This window comes from Polypterus senegalus, chromosome 3, assembly GCF_016835505.1.
Source record: "Polypterus senegalus isolate Bchr_013 chromosome 3, ASM1683550v1, whole genome shotgun sequence".
Taxonomy (NCBI): domain Eukaryota; kingdom Metazoa; phylum Chordata; class Cladistia; order Polypteriformes; family Polypteridae; genus Polypterus; species Polypterus senegalus.
This window is the reverse complement of record NC_053156.1, coordinates 87039114-87051104: the sequence shown is the minus strand read 5'-3', so window position 1 is coordinate 87051104 and position 11991 is coordinate 87039114. Positions and strand designations below refer to the sequence as shown.

Genomic DNA, 11991 nt, shown 5'->3' with positions numbered 1-11991 from the left:
TCACCTATACTCATCAGAAGAGCAGAGAACTCCTCGGCTTTTTGTCGCTTTCAAATGAACTCTCATGTTTATTTTAAAGTAACAACATGGATTTGTGGCCAAGGTATGAAGATTTCAGAGATGCTTTAACTTCATCAGCGTGTTTCTCTGGGCACGACTGGTGGGGTTTGGCCAGCAACACTGTCAAGCCTCCCATAAGTTTGTTGGTGTTTCGGATGTCTTGGAGGGTCCTGTCTAAAGCCTCAATACCTGCTCTGTGTGCCATAGTGCATTCATCCCAGACAATAAGTTGACAATGTCGCAGCACTTCAGCCATGTTGCTCTGCTTTGATATGTTACACATGGGGGATTCAGTATGGTTGAGGTTCAGAGGCAGCTTGAAAGCTGAATGAGCAGTTCTGCCACCCTCTAGAAGAGTTGCAGCAATGCCAGAAGAAGCCACAGCTATGGCAATGTTACGTTTTGCTCGGATTTTTGCAAGGAGAAGGTTTATTAGGAATGTCTTACCAGTTCCTCCTGGAGCATCAAGGAAAAACACTGTGGTAGTGGGAGACGTAACGCTGCTCATGATTTGCTCATAAACTGACTTTTGGTCACTATTTAGCAACCGCTCGTTATTTGTGACTATATTGGCCAATTGTGAAGTGTTGTAAGATGTCTCTTTCAAGTACTCAGGATTTGATGCAAGTTGTGCCAGTTCTGTTAAAGGTGAAGGCAAACCGTAATGATGAAGAGATTGACCTCCAATAGCAATGACATAGTTTTCAAGCAACTGTAGACACTTGTTATAGATCAAATTTAACCACTGGTGGACTTCTGTTCGTATATGATCTCTTTCAGTCTGTCTCCTAACATCTTCTGCTATGCTGTGTTTATGTTTTTCCCATAGGTTTAAGGGGTTTTCTATTTGGCAGAACACCAACATGACAGCAAATAGTTCACGATCTTTTGAGGTGAGCTAGATAGAGTAGCTTCCTGTAGAGTCTCGTCCCAGTTGATATCGTCATGTAATAAACCGAGTGCCCTGCAGGCTGACTTATAGGTCGGATGTAGGACACCATCAACTGTTCTGAGAGATTTGAAAGATGTGGGACCTGTGATTTTGTTGAGCAGGAGTCGAAGATGGTAGCATTCAGAGTTATTCGGGTGTACAGTGTAGACCCGTCCCAGTACATGATCCTTTTTTACTCCCGAATATCCTGGTACAGGGTTGCCCTGTTTCCTTCAACGAAACATGTTGTTTTCCCACACATAATATGATGGAATTTCATTATAATGAAGTTGTCTAGCAAAATCATCGTGCTTGCAAAGGTCAAAGAACGCTAAAAGGGTCGTTTGTGGTGGATTGTGTACTTTATCGGCAACATTGCCTTCTGTGAAATAAATTCTTTGTCCGTTCTCAAGATGCACAGCAAGATGAACGACCGGAGGGAAACGTTCATGAATGGGAAAACAGAAAATGCGCCAGGCTGCTTCAGAGCTACTAATGTAACGACCAGCTTCGTATCGAGATACTTTGTCATTATTAGTTTGTATTGTAAATACTGCCTGGTCACTTCCTTTGTTAACATACTTGCAGATGTATTTGATCGATTTTACTGAATTGCAAAATTCGACATTGATGTGAGCATTGAAGAAGCGGGATAGCACAGGACTATAAGGGACCACCCATCTGTTGTCGATATGTACTCCTTTGATGTTAATTGTATGACCTCCATCAGCAGGTGCGCGCCGGCGGTACTGAGGGTAACCATCTTCTCCGGTCTGAGTTTGTGAGATGAACGGACGCAGGTACTTCTTAGTGCATATTCTGTTGCTCATGCAGGGAGAGTTGATATTATGAGGTCCACATGGGCCGTGAATCATGTTGGATTTTACTATTTTGTGTAGGGCAGGGTCAGTCTGTGGATCAGGAATTTCTGCACGGATGAGTTGATCGATGAGAGCTGGTTTAATCCTATCCTTTAGCCACAATAGAATGTGCGCATGGGGAATACCTCGCTTTTGCCACTCTATGGCGTACATGTAGCAATTTGTACAGCCGAAAATGTGAGAAAGTCTATCATTTTGTGGATCTTGAGATGAAATACACGACTGATAAGGTCGTGGCGATCGTGAGGTTTTTGACGTGGAAGGAGAATTTCAGTGATCTCAGGCCATTTAGGATTGCAAGTAAATGTGATGAATAAGTCAGGACAGCCATAACGACGAACATATGTCATTGCGTCTTGTGTACACTCGTGCATATAGCGAGGTCCTCCAGTGAAGGATGATGGTAATATCACAGCTTGACCAAGTTCTGTTAAATCCAGTGTTGTTTTTGTCAATAGCATCTTTTAAGTGAACGTAATTTTCAGCCCGTAGTTTTTTTTGATTAAGTCTGATATAATTTAGTCTTTCGGATTCAATTTTTGCGTACATATCAACTAAAAACTGATTTAATAAAGTTCGGAAGAAAAGGATATTATTATCATGATGTTGTCTGATCATAAGCCGGTATGAATAGAAGTTTGCTGCAGAGACGGTTTTGTTCATAGGTAACTTACTGGCAGGATGAACTTGAGGTATAGACACAGAATAGCCGTCTTCACCATAGCAGAACATGAGAGGATATTGAAGTGCATCATAGGATCTGTGGGTTTCTTTAATGCATTGCAGTTTATTGTCTCTGGTTTTCAAGACAATATCTCTATTGTTGAACGTTTGCCCAACGATGACAACACCAACTTGATGAACTGTGGGTTTATTAAATCTGCCTTTGTGTGCATGTAATGGTTTTTTGTCTGCGTGAATGACAACTTTGAAGTGTTTGTCATCATCTGAAATACTGTCAATTGTGGAGTGGAAGTCCTGGATGTAAGTGTTACAGTCATGGAGCATTTTTTGTAATTGCTTGACCAGGGGCATGTTAAGTCCAAAAAATTAGCAGCGGATTTGTGCTTCCTTTTCATCGTCCCGACTAAATAAATTTGCAAAATTTGTGTTCTTCACTTGGCATAGGTAAAAGACTGCCAATCAAGTGATACACTTGTCCCTGAACTTTAAATGAAGGCATAATATTTCCCTCAACGATTTGGTTAGCACCAAATGATGTCATTTGAAATGCGCTGTTGTACTTTCGAATGTTGTTCAAGAAATGCTCACTTTGAGGATGTTCGCCATTTAACAGGCCCTGAAGAAGGTGAGGAAGCTTACATAAAGGAGTGAGAGAGACTTTACCACCGTTACAGCACAAACCAGGAGACTCGCATTTCCACTTCTTTGCTTGACAATAGTTACAGTGAACATCCATGGATCCAATGTGTACTGTTTTGTCAGACTCATAATGTATGTTTGGGTCGTACGCAAGTCCACAATTGGCTTTTTTGAGCCAAACCTGTTGTTTTCATATGAGCCGCTTTTCATTATTGGGATCGTATCTAGAAACAGAACCTCTATTAACTTGTGGATTTGCCTCAGAGTATTTAGCGACAGCGTCCCTATGAACTTGTGGATGTGCTTGCGAGTATTTAGTGACAGCGTCCCTATGAACTTGTGGATGTGCTTGCGAGTATTTAGCGACAGCATCCCTATTAACTTCTGAATGTGCTTGCGAGTATTTAGCGACAGCGTCCCTATGAATTTGTGGATTTTTCTGCGAGTATTTGGCAGCAGCTGCACGAAGTTCATTCCGTCTCCTTTTTACTGTGTTCTCATAGCTTAGATTGCCGGTGTAATAATCAGCTGGATTTGTGTTGAAGTGACATTCAGCATGTGTCAATCGATGTAAGCATACAACCGGCTTCATCAATAACTTCGCATCCAGCTTTTGAGAGTTGAAATATTCATAAACATCAAAGTGTCCACTACTCAAATTGTCACCTGTGAATCTAAGATGTTTAAGAGGCATTGACGGTTCTACAAAGGTGTAAAATATTTGCCTATTTCGGAACACGACAACCAAACAATTCAGAGGCAGCCATCAACTCACATGCAGATCCATAGGTGAAGGCCTTAAGCATTTCACTCTTATTGTGCTCCTGTGTAATATAATTATCTCCTGTACCGTCATCAGTCCACACCTTGAACCTGTCCCAGTCATCTATACTAATAAAAGGCAAAGCCCTCACTGACTGACTGACTGACTGACTCACTCACTGACTGACTGACTGACTCACTCACTCACTCACTCACTGACTCACTGACTCACTCACTCACTCACTCAACACTAATTCTCCAAGTTCCCGTGTAGGTAGAAGGCTGAAATTTGGCAGGCTCATTCCTTACAGCTTACTTACAAAAGTTGGGCAGGTTTCATTTCGAAATTCTACGCGTAATGGTCATAGCTGGAAGGTATTTTTCTCCATATACAGTACTGTAATGGAGTTGAGCTGGATGGCCGTGGGGGGCGGAGTTTCGTTTGACATCATCACGCCTCCCACGTAATCACGTGAACTGACTATCAACGCAGTACGTAGAAAACCAGGAAGAGCTCAAAAAAGTGCTGAAGAAAACATGCATTATATAATTGAGAAGGCAGCGAAACAATAAGAAGCGAGCGACTGACATATACAACCATATTCATGAGTGCTTCTATTTCGGAAACAAAGCACGGTGTAAACCTAAAGTTTAAATTAGGTTCATAGACAGGCTGTCAATAGAAACACTGCCGCTAAATATTCACGGGTGAAGGACTGTGCTTATGCAGAGGAAGATGAGATGGTCAGGGTGGTGTTTGGCACAAACTCAGCGAAACTGCGAGAGAAACTTTTAAGTGCCGTGTCTTAACTAACATTACATACAGCCATGGACATCACACGAGATGGCACCAGCATAGCTGGGAACCTTCGATGCAAGAACACCAAGCGGCTCACGTGAACTGATGCAGTGCACAGACAAAAAGCAACAATTCCAAAGAGTGCTGAACAAAAAACGAATTACACAATTGAGAAGGCAGCAAAAAAATATGAAGCGCCTGATACATACAAGCATATTCATAAGTGCAGCTACTGCGGAAACAAAGCACACGGTGGAAAAAGTCAATGTCCAGATAAAGGAAGACAGTGTAAAAAAAAACCCGTGCATGCAGTGTGTCAGGTCTCAGATAAAGAGGAAGAAGAGCTGTTTATTGATGCAGTAAGAAACGAATCGATGAATGAAACCTCTTATCTTTACAACGATTGACAAACACGGAATGTAACTTGAACACAAAACATTCTACAAATACGAACCTGATTGAAAGAAATAATGATAATCAAATCCTTGATGACAGCAACACTCAATAACACTCACAAAACAATTACTGTATATTGACAATCATGTTACGTTATTTTTAAAATGTTCCCTTTTCTTTTTATATATATATATGTGTATATATGTATGTATGTATGTGTATATATATATATATATATATATATATATATATATATATATATATATATGATGTGTATATATATGTTTATATATATATATATATATATGCCAGCAACACTCATGACAATGACAAAACAATTACATTGTCAATCATGTTACGTTATTAAAATGTTTCCTTTTCTTTTTACTTCTCCGCTGCTAAGCGCGGATATTTTGCTATATAGTGGTGTGAAAAACTATTTGCCCCCTTCCTGATTTCTTATTCTTTTGCATGTTTGTCACACAAAATGTTTCTGATCATCAAATACATTTAACCATTAGTCAAATAGAACAGAAGTAAGCACAAAATACAGTTCTTTGATCGATGGAGATCATCTCGATAGACATGTTAATGGAGGTACGGTTGGAATGATAAAGGAAATGGGTACCTGAACAATGTAAAGTAAGTCTAAAATACCTACACAATAACTATAATCTTATTAAATGAATAATAAAACAGTGGAGAAGCCGTGGATTAAATAAAAAGGCTGTAGTTATCAGCAGGGAGACCTTAATCCCGTGGCGAAGCAAGCAAGGGAATGTAGAGACTGGAGCGACGGACGGCCTTATATAGGCAGGCAGCCAACAACGTGGGAGGCATTGGGATGGGGGACCCAACACCACCTCACACGGTGACCGAGCTGCAGGCTATGGACGTATATATGTACGTAAGTAGGATTCAGTTAGCGTTGGGAACCTGCGTACCAAATTTCTTGAAGATGGGCCCATAAGTAACAAAGACCGTTGAAAAGTTCAATATGGCGGCCGACAGTGGCATCATACCACCGAAATAAGTACGTACATTGGTTTCGGTTAGCGCAGGGAAGCCGCTTACCAAATTTCGTGAAGATGGGGCCATAAATAAGAAAGTTCAACATGGCGGACGTTGTCGACTGTCATGAACATTATGCTTAGAATTTCAAAATGAAACCTGCTTAACTTTTGTAAGTAAGCTGTAAGGAATGAGCCTGCCAAATTTCAGCCTTCTACCTACACGGAACGTTGGAGAATTAGTGACATTGGAAACTTCAATATGGCGGCCGACAGTGGCGTCATACCACCGAAATAAGTACGTACATCGGTTTCGGTTAGCGCAGTGAAGCCACATACCAAATTTTGTGAAGATGGGGCCATAAATAAGAAACTTCCACATGCCGGACGTTGTCGACCGTTATCGACCATTACGTGTAGAATTTCGAAATGAAACCTGCTTAACTCTTGCTCTAAGGAATAAGCCTGCCAAATTTCAGCCTTCTACCTACATGGGAAGTTGGAGAATTAGTGATGAGTGAGTGAGTGAGGGCTTTGCCTTTTATTAGTATAGATATAACCAAAGAAAAAGAAATCTGGTTAGGGTATGACGCTAACACGACCGCTTGGGTGGTGCAGCGGTAAGAACTGCTGACTCATAATCAAGAGGTTGCGAGACCGGCTGCTTCCCTACATTACCATTTTGAGTAGTGAGCTGTTCTTATTGTTACTATTATACAATAAAAAGCATACATTTGATTTGAGTGTTTAACAGCTGGGTAAATTTATGGTACTTGTAAAGGTTGGTGTTTTTTTTTCCCCAGTTGTATTTTCTCATTGTTTTGGACCTAATTTCCCATAGAATTGCTCTGCTGTATGGTTTCTTGAGGGTGGTTATAGATACCACGTCTATGTTAGGTATGAGGTTAAAGTTTTCATTGGTTATGGTTATTTGAGACCTACTGCTAGGTACAGCAGTGTCAGGGGGGTAGTAGGGGTGTTAAAATATTTTGTTTATTGATACAGATTTCACTCTTTTTTCAAACTCAAGTACAACATGATCATTCTATTGTGACAGAACCTCCACCTCAAATCAACTGGCTGTGATCATGCTGATTGATTTTGCTGCTTCCTAGTAGAAAAAGCTGGTCTAGAGATTGTTGTGTGCTCCACTTACTCATTGGCTCATTATCAATCCTCACGTTTGCCAAAATAAGAAAATAAATTTATACATTTATTTGAATTCATTTTCATTATTGATACAAACTGGTGTAAGAATACATTGCATACATTATAATATGAACTCACCATCATCAGCAGACTTCAGTTACTCACTTTGCATATTTATTTCCCACTTAAGACTGGTCATCTTTTTTGGTCTCATCAACGCTTCTCCTAAAAATCACCTCAACAATCATTTACAAGGTGGTACAAAAGATCAGTAGACAAAAACAAAATTGATGACCAGTAGATAGTAAGCTTAAAGGGGCATCTGAAATATTTTTCTAGGAGCAGAAATCACAACCAGAAATGTATTTTCGGTTTCATTGTTTTTTTTTTTTTTTGCTTTTTTTTTTATTTTAAATCACTGGGGGGCTCTGCCCCCTGCTCGCTTCGCTCGCCCACCCCTGGGTTTGGTTTACCGGATATACAATTGAAAGAGACTGTTTTTTTCATTGGAATTCTTACATATGCATTATTTTCACTTTTACTTTAAAACGTTTGTAAAAACAATACTTGGCCTTTATTTCTGGCCCCGGGTGTGGTTAAGTCATTCTTGCAGGACATATAACGCTGCTTGTGTTGTGAAGGTGGGCGGCTGAACGCACACTAAGAAGGTGCCGTCAGATCATCTGCTGGATTTTTGCTGCTGGTGAGCTGTGTGTTCTGCTTGTTGCTTGTCGTTGTTTTAAGAGCTGGGAGCACATGATGTCTGTCTGCCTAAAGCATTCCAACAACTGCTTGGTTAGATGTCCGTGAACTTGTTTTAAATGTTTTCCAACTGCCTTGTCTTGTGTGATGTTTAAGTGTCTCTCGCGGGATGCCAAATTGTCTTCCGAGAAGATCATGTCTTATCTCCCTAGTCTTCCTCCCAGGATTTGTTTTTATCATAGAGAGATTAGTTTTCATATTGTTGTATAAGTTCTTTTCTGTTGGCTTATTATTTAATATTTATGTACGGTGTATTAAAGTGGGCTTCCATTCCCTGTGCTTTTGAGTGTGGAGAGGCAGGAGGCAGGACTACCCTGATGTTGCTGCTGCTGTGTCCTAACTCTGCCTTTATATTCGGTCAGAGGGAGGAACTCTGAAGTGGATTATTGAGCTTGTGTAGGAGTTTATTGCCTTCCTTGAGATTTTTAGTAATCTGATTTACTGGTTTGTATATTGAGACTTAGTTGTCTTTGATTGCCTTTTTAGGCGCTTTCTTGTCTTTGCACCCTTTTTGTTTTTTCATTTAGTTAATAAATATCTTCATTTATAAAGATTTCATTGTAAACTTGTCTTATCAAGCTGTATATTTTAATGTTTATTTTCTCTCTCTTAGAAGGAATGCTTTTTTCGTTTTGAACTTTTAAAGTCAGTTTCAGATTTTAAGACAGTTAGAGGCTGGATGGGTTGGGGTAAACCTGTTCTGGTCAGGCTAGTCACCCAGTGAGTTTCATGGCCCGTTTTGTGGTTTATTTTGGAAGCCTCACACCCTTTTTGCCTTATTTGTCTCTCCACAAAACAATTTAAGTTAAAAAATACATTACTTGTTCACCCTGGTTCCATTTATCTAATATTATATTTTTTGAGGACCTGTTAATAATTTTTTAAGTGTGTTGACACTGAGAGGAATGGCATAAATGAGAAAGTGCCAAAGGCAAGAGATATTACATGTAACATACTGGACCGTGAGGAGCAGAACTCGAGAGATGACTTGCAGGCAGATGTGCTCACAAGATTAATGCACTTGAAGGCAGAGACAAATGTTGAGTTCTGGTACAGAAACATGGACGGAGCCCATGATGCTGCATGCTCCCAAACTGATGGGGACTTGATGGAAACAATTGGGGAATTGGTTGCAGAAACCCTGCTTAGATATAAAAGACTGGAGAGAAAGGTTTAATGATCGAGAGCCTCTGGAGTAGTGAAAGGCATTCAAAGAGCTATGAGAGAGCTGTAACAGAAAGCCAAAAGCCCTAGAATGACAGAGAGGTGTTGTTTGGTGAGCAGTGAGCTTGTGATGTTTTCGCGTTAGATACTTTTTCTTTTTCTTAAATTCCTGATTTTGTTAAAGATGAAATTTTTTTTTTTTGTTTTTATAAATATTTCCTGTTTTTTTCAAGAACACTGTAAATACAGTAAAGGGCTGTTTTTTCTTCTCTTACTACTTCGTTGTCTGTGTCTCTGTCTTATCATCACTGATCTGCCTCGGTTACAAGCTACAAGATATAAAGGGTTCAATGAATGATTGAGTTTCACAGACTTGGGGTATCACAAATGTACACCTATTCAGTTCCCTGAAGTTTGGAACTCTGTGAGCACAATGGTATACAGTATATATATTTTACTTACTGCTAATTTGTGGCCATTTTTTGTTTTTTGTTTGTGTTAATGTTACGCCTGCATCTTTTGTTGTTTGAGGCATGATGGTGCTGTGGTTAGCACTGCTACATCATAGTCGAGGTCACGTTTTCGGCAACAATAATTGGTCCAGCATAGTTGTCTAGACATCTTCAAGCTATTGGAAACAGTTACAACACCATTGTACCATTATACAGTACTCCAATCTAAACTAGCTCAGTTGTTCCTTCCCCCACTGACTTCAGTGCAATTTGATGAGTTTAGCGAAAAGCCAGAATATTTTAAAGTATTTTAACAAACTTGTGGTGAAAGGGTATGCTCATGCTTTCTGTAGATTCTTCTTTTCATGTCACAGTAAGGTTTGTTATTTACTCTTGCTACAGCTTCTTTGTGGTGACAGTGTCCCTGCTATTCTGATTAAATTATCACTTCCAACAAAACAATAACATTTTCTGTTTGCCAATCAAACTTAATAGGTTTGTTTCAAATTAACTCAATACATTTTTAATGCATTAACTTTATAGATGAGGCAGCTGAAAGGAAGTAATTAGAACACCATTGGGCAAACATGATGTTAGCTGAGGAGAGGCACAGTTGCATCTTGTTTTTACCTCTAGTCCTTAGGTCACCATGATGTCTTTGATGCATTTTGTTTTGAGAAGGGCCTGCTTCAGCTATACAGCTAAAGAATCCTGTTAAATCTTCAGAGCATATGATATTCTGTATAAATTCTGTATTACGCCAGAACAACAAGAAAATGGAAGAGAGTTATATGGGTTGCTTTTGTCTATGTTTCACAGGCCCTGGTTTAAGGATATGTATGATTTATAAAACAAAGATACATGTAGCTGTCCAAGTGAAGTAAGCAAAAATAAATCTAACATAGAAATGTAACCTTTCAAGCCCATTTCCTGCATATGGACCTCTGATCATTAAATCTTATTTAAAGGTTCACCTTTAGAGCCAGATTTCAGTAGATTCTTTCCCATACTATAAAGTGTGGCACAAAATTTAACTTTTGATATAATTTATGCTCACAGCGTCAAATATGCAGGTAGAGACCCTGAATTCCCCCATCTTAATGTGTAAAACTAAATAGGACTTATGAGTGCATTACCATGATGTAAACGTTGCTATGGATGTCAAACTGAAAAATGTCAAGGATCCAAAGATGTACACTATATAACTGCAGTTTTCTATTCTTCTTGAAATTTGCACAAAGCTTAATTTCAGAATAACTTTTTTTAACAACATCCAACTGCAATGCTTGCACTGAAGTGGACATTGCACAGCTGCTGGTTCCTCAGCCCAATCATCTCTTCCCTAACATAGAAGGGGATTAACTTTGGACACTATTCACACCAATGACGATACAAGACATTCTACTTTATTTTGCCCTAGTGAGTTTTCCCAGCTTTGTTCACACACAATTTTTTTTATGCGTGACTTTGTCTCAAAATGGTAGATTACCAGTACATTCACATATAAAAGAAATTGTAATAAAATAACTGGAATCTTGATCAAAGAAGAAACTGATAAGAACAGTCCATTCAACCCAACAGGACTTGTCAATTTCATTTTACAAAATACTCACAAATCAAAATTTAATGATGCCCAAAGTACTGCTGTTTTCTTTATGTATCTTCTATAGTTCTTTGTATGATAAAAAGCAGAACACTTTTTAGCTTTACAAAATGTTCCATTAACCAACACTTATTTTTATCCCATTGCTCCTGTTGAAGAATTCATTTTTAAAGGGTCATCTGACATCCACCCTTCTAACTAATTTTGAAGACATCCATCACTTCACCTCTTAATGTCTAATTTTATAAGTTGAAGAGATTCAGCTTAATCTGTCTTTCTTTATTTTTCATAGCCCACAGTTGTGGAATCTGTTTAAATTCTCTGTACTTGACCAGCACAATTCTGTCCTGTTTGTAAAAAGGATCCCAAACTGTCACATAATCTGTGTATGTGTCGTTTAGTCTCAAACAGAATTTAAGAAAATTGTTAAGTTACTTTTCATTATAACTAACTTAAATAAAGTTTATTGTTCAGAAATCAGTGTTTATTTTAAGTAACATATATTGCTTAAAACATGACGTTTAGAGAGGCCAACCACACAGTACCTTCCAATATCGCAGCACTTGGAGTGCTTACAACAGTAAACTAACCCTAACCCTTAAGTACACAACATAAAAATCATCTTAATACAAATTCCCTTAAATGGAAGAATTGAGGTGTGGCTAATTGTTAAAGGAGAATTGGAAAACAACTTTAAAT

General features: G+C 38.9%; 1 pseudogene; it reads right to left on the bottom strand.

The window, feature by feature from the left end:
* Positions 1-1584: 1584 nt before the first annotated feature.
* LOC120526943 lies at positions 1585-2294 on the bottom strand (annotated as a pseudogene).
* Positions 2295-11991: the final 9697 nt, after the last annotated feature.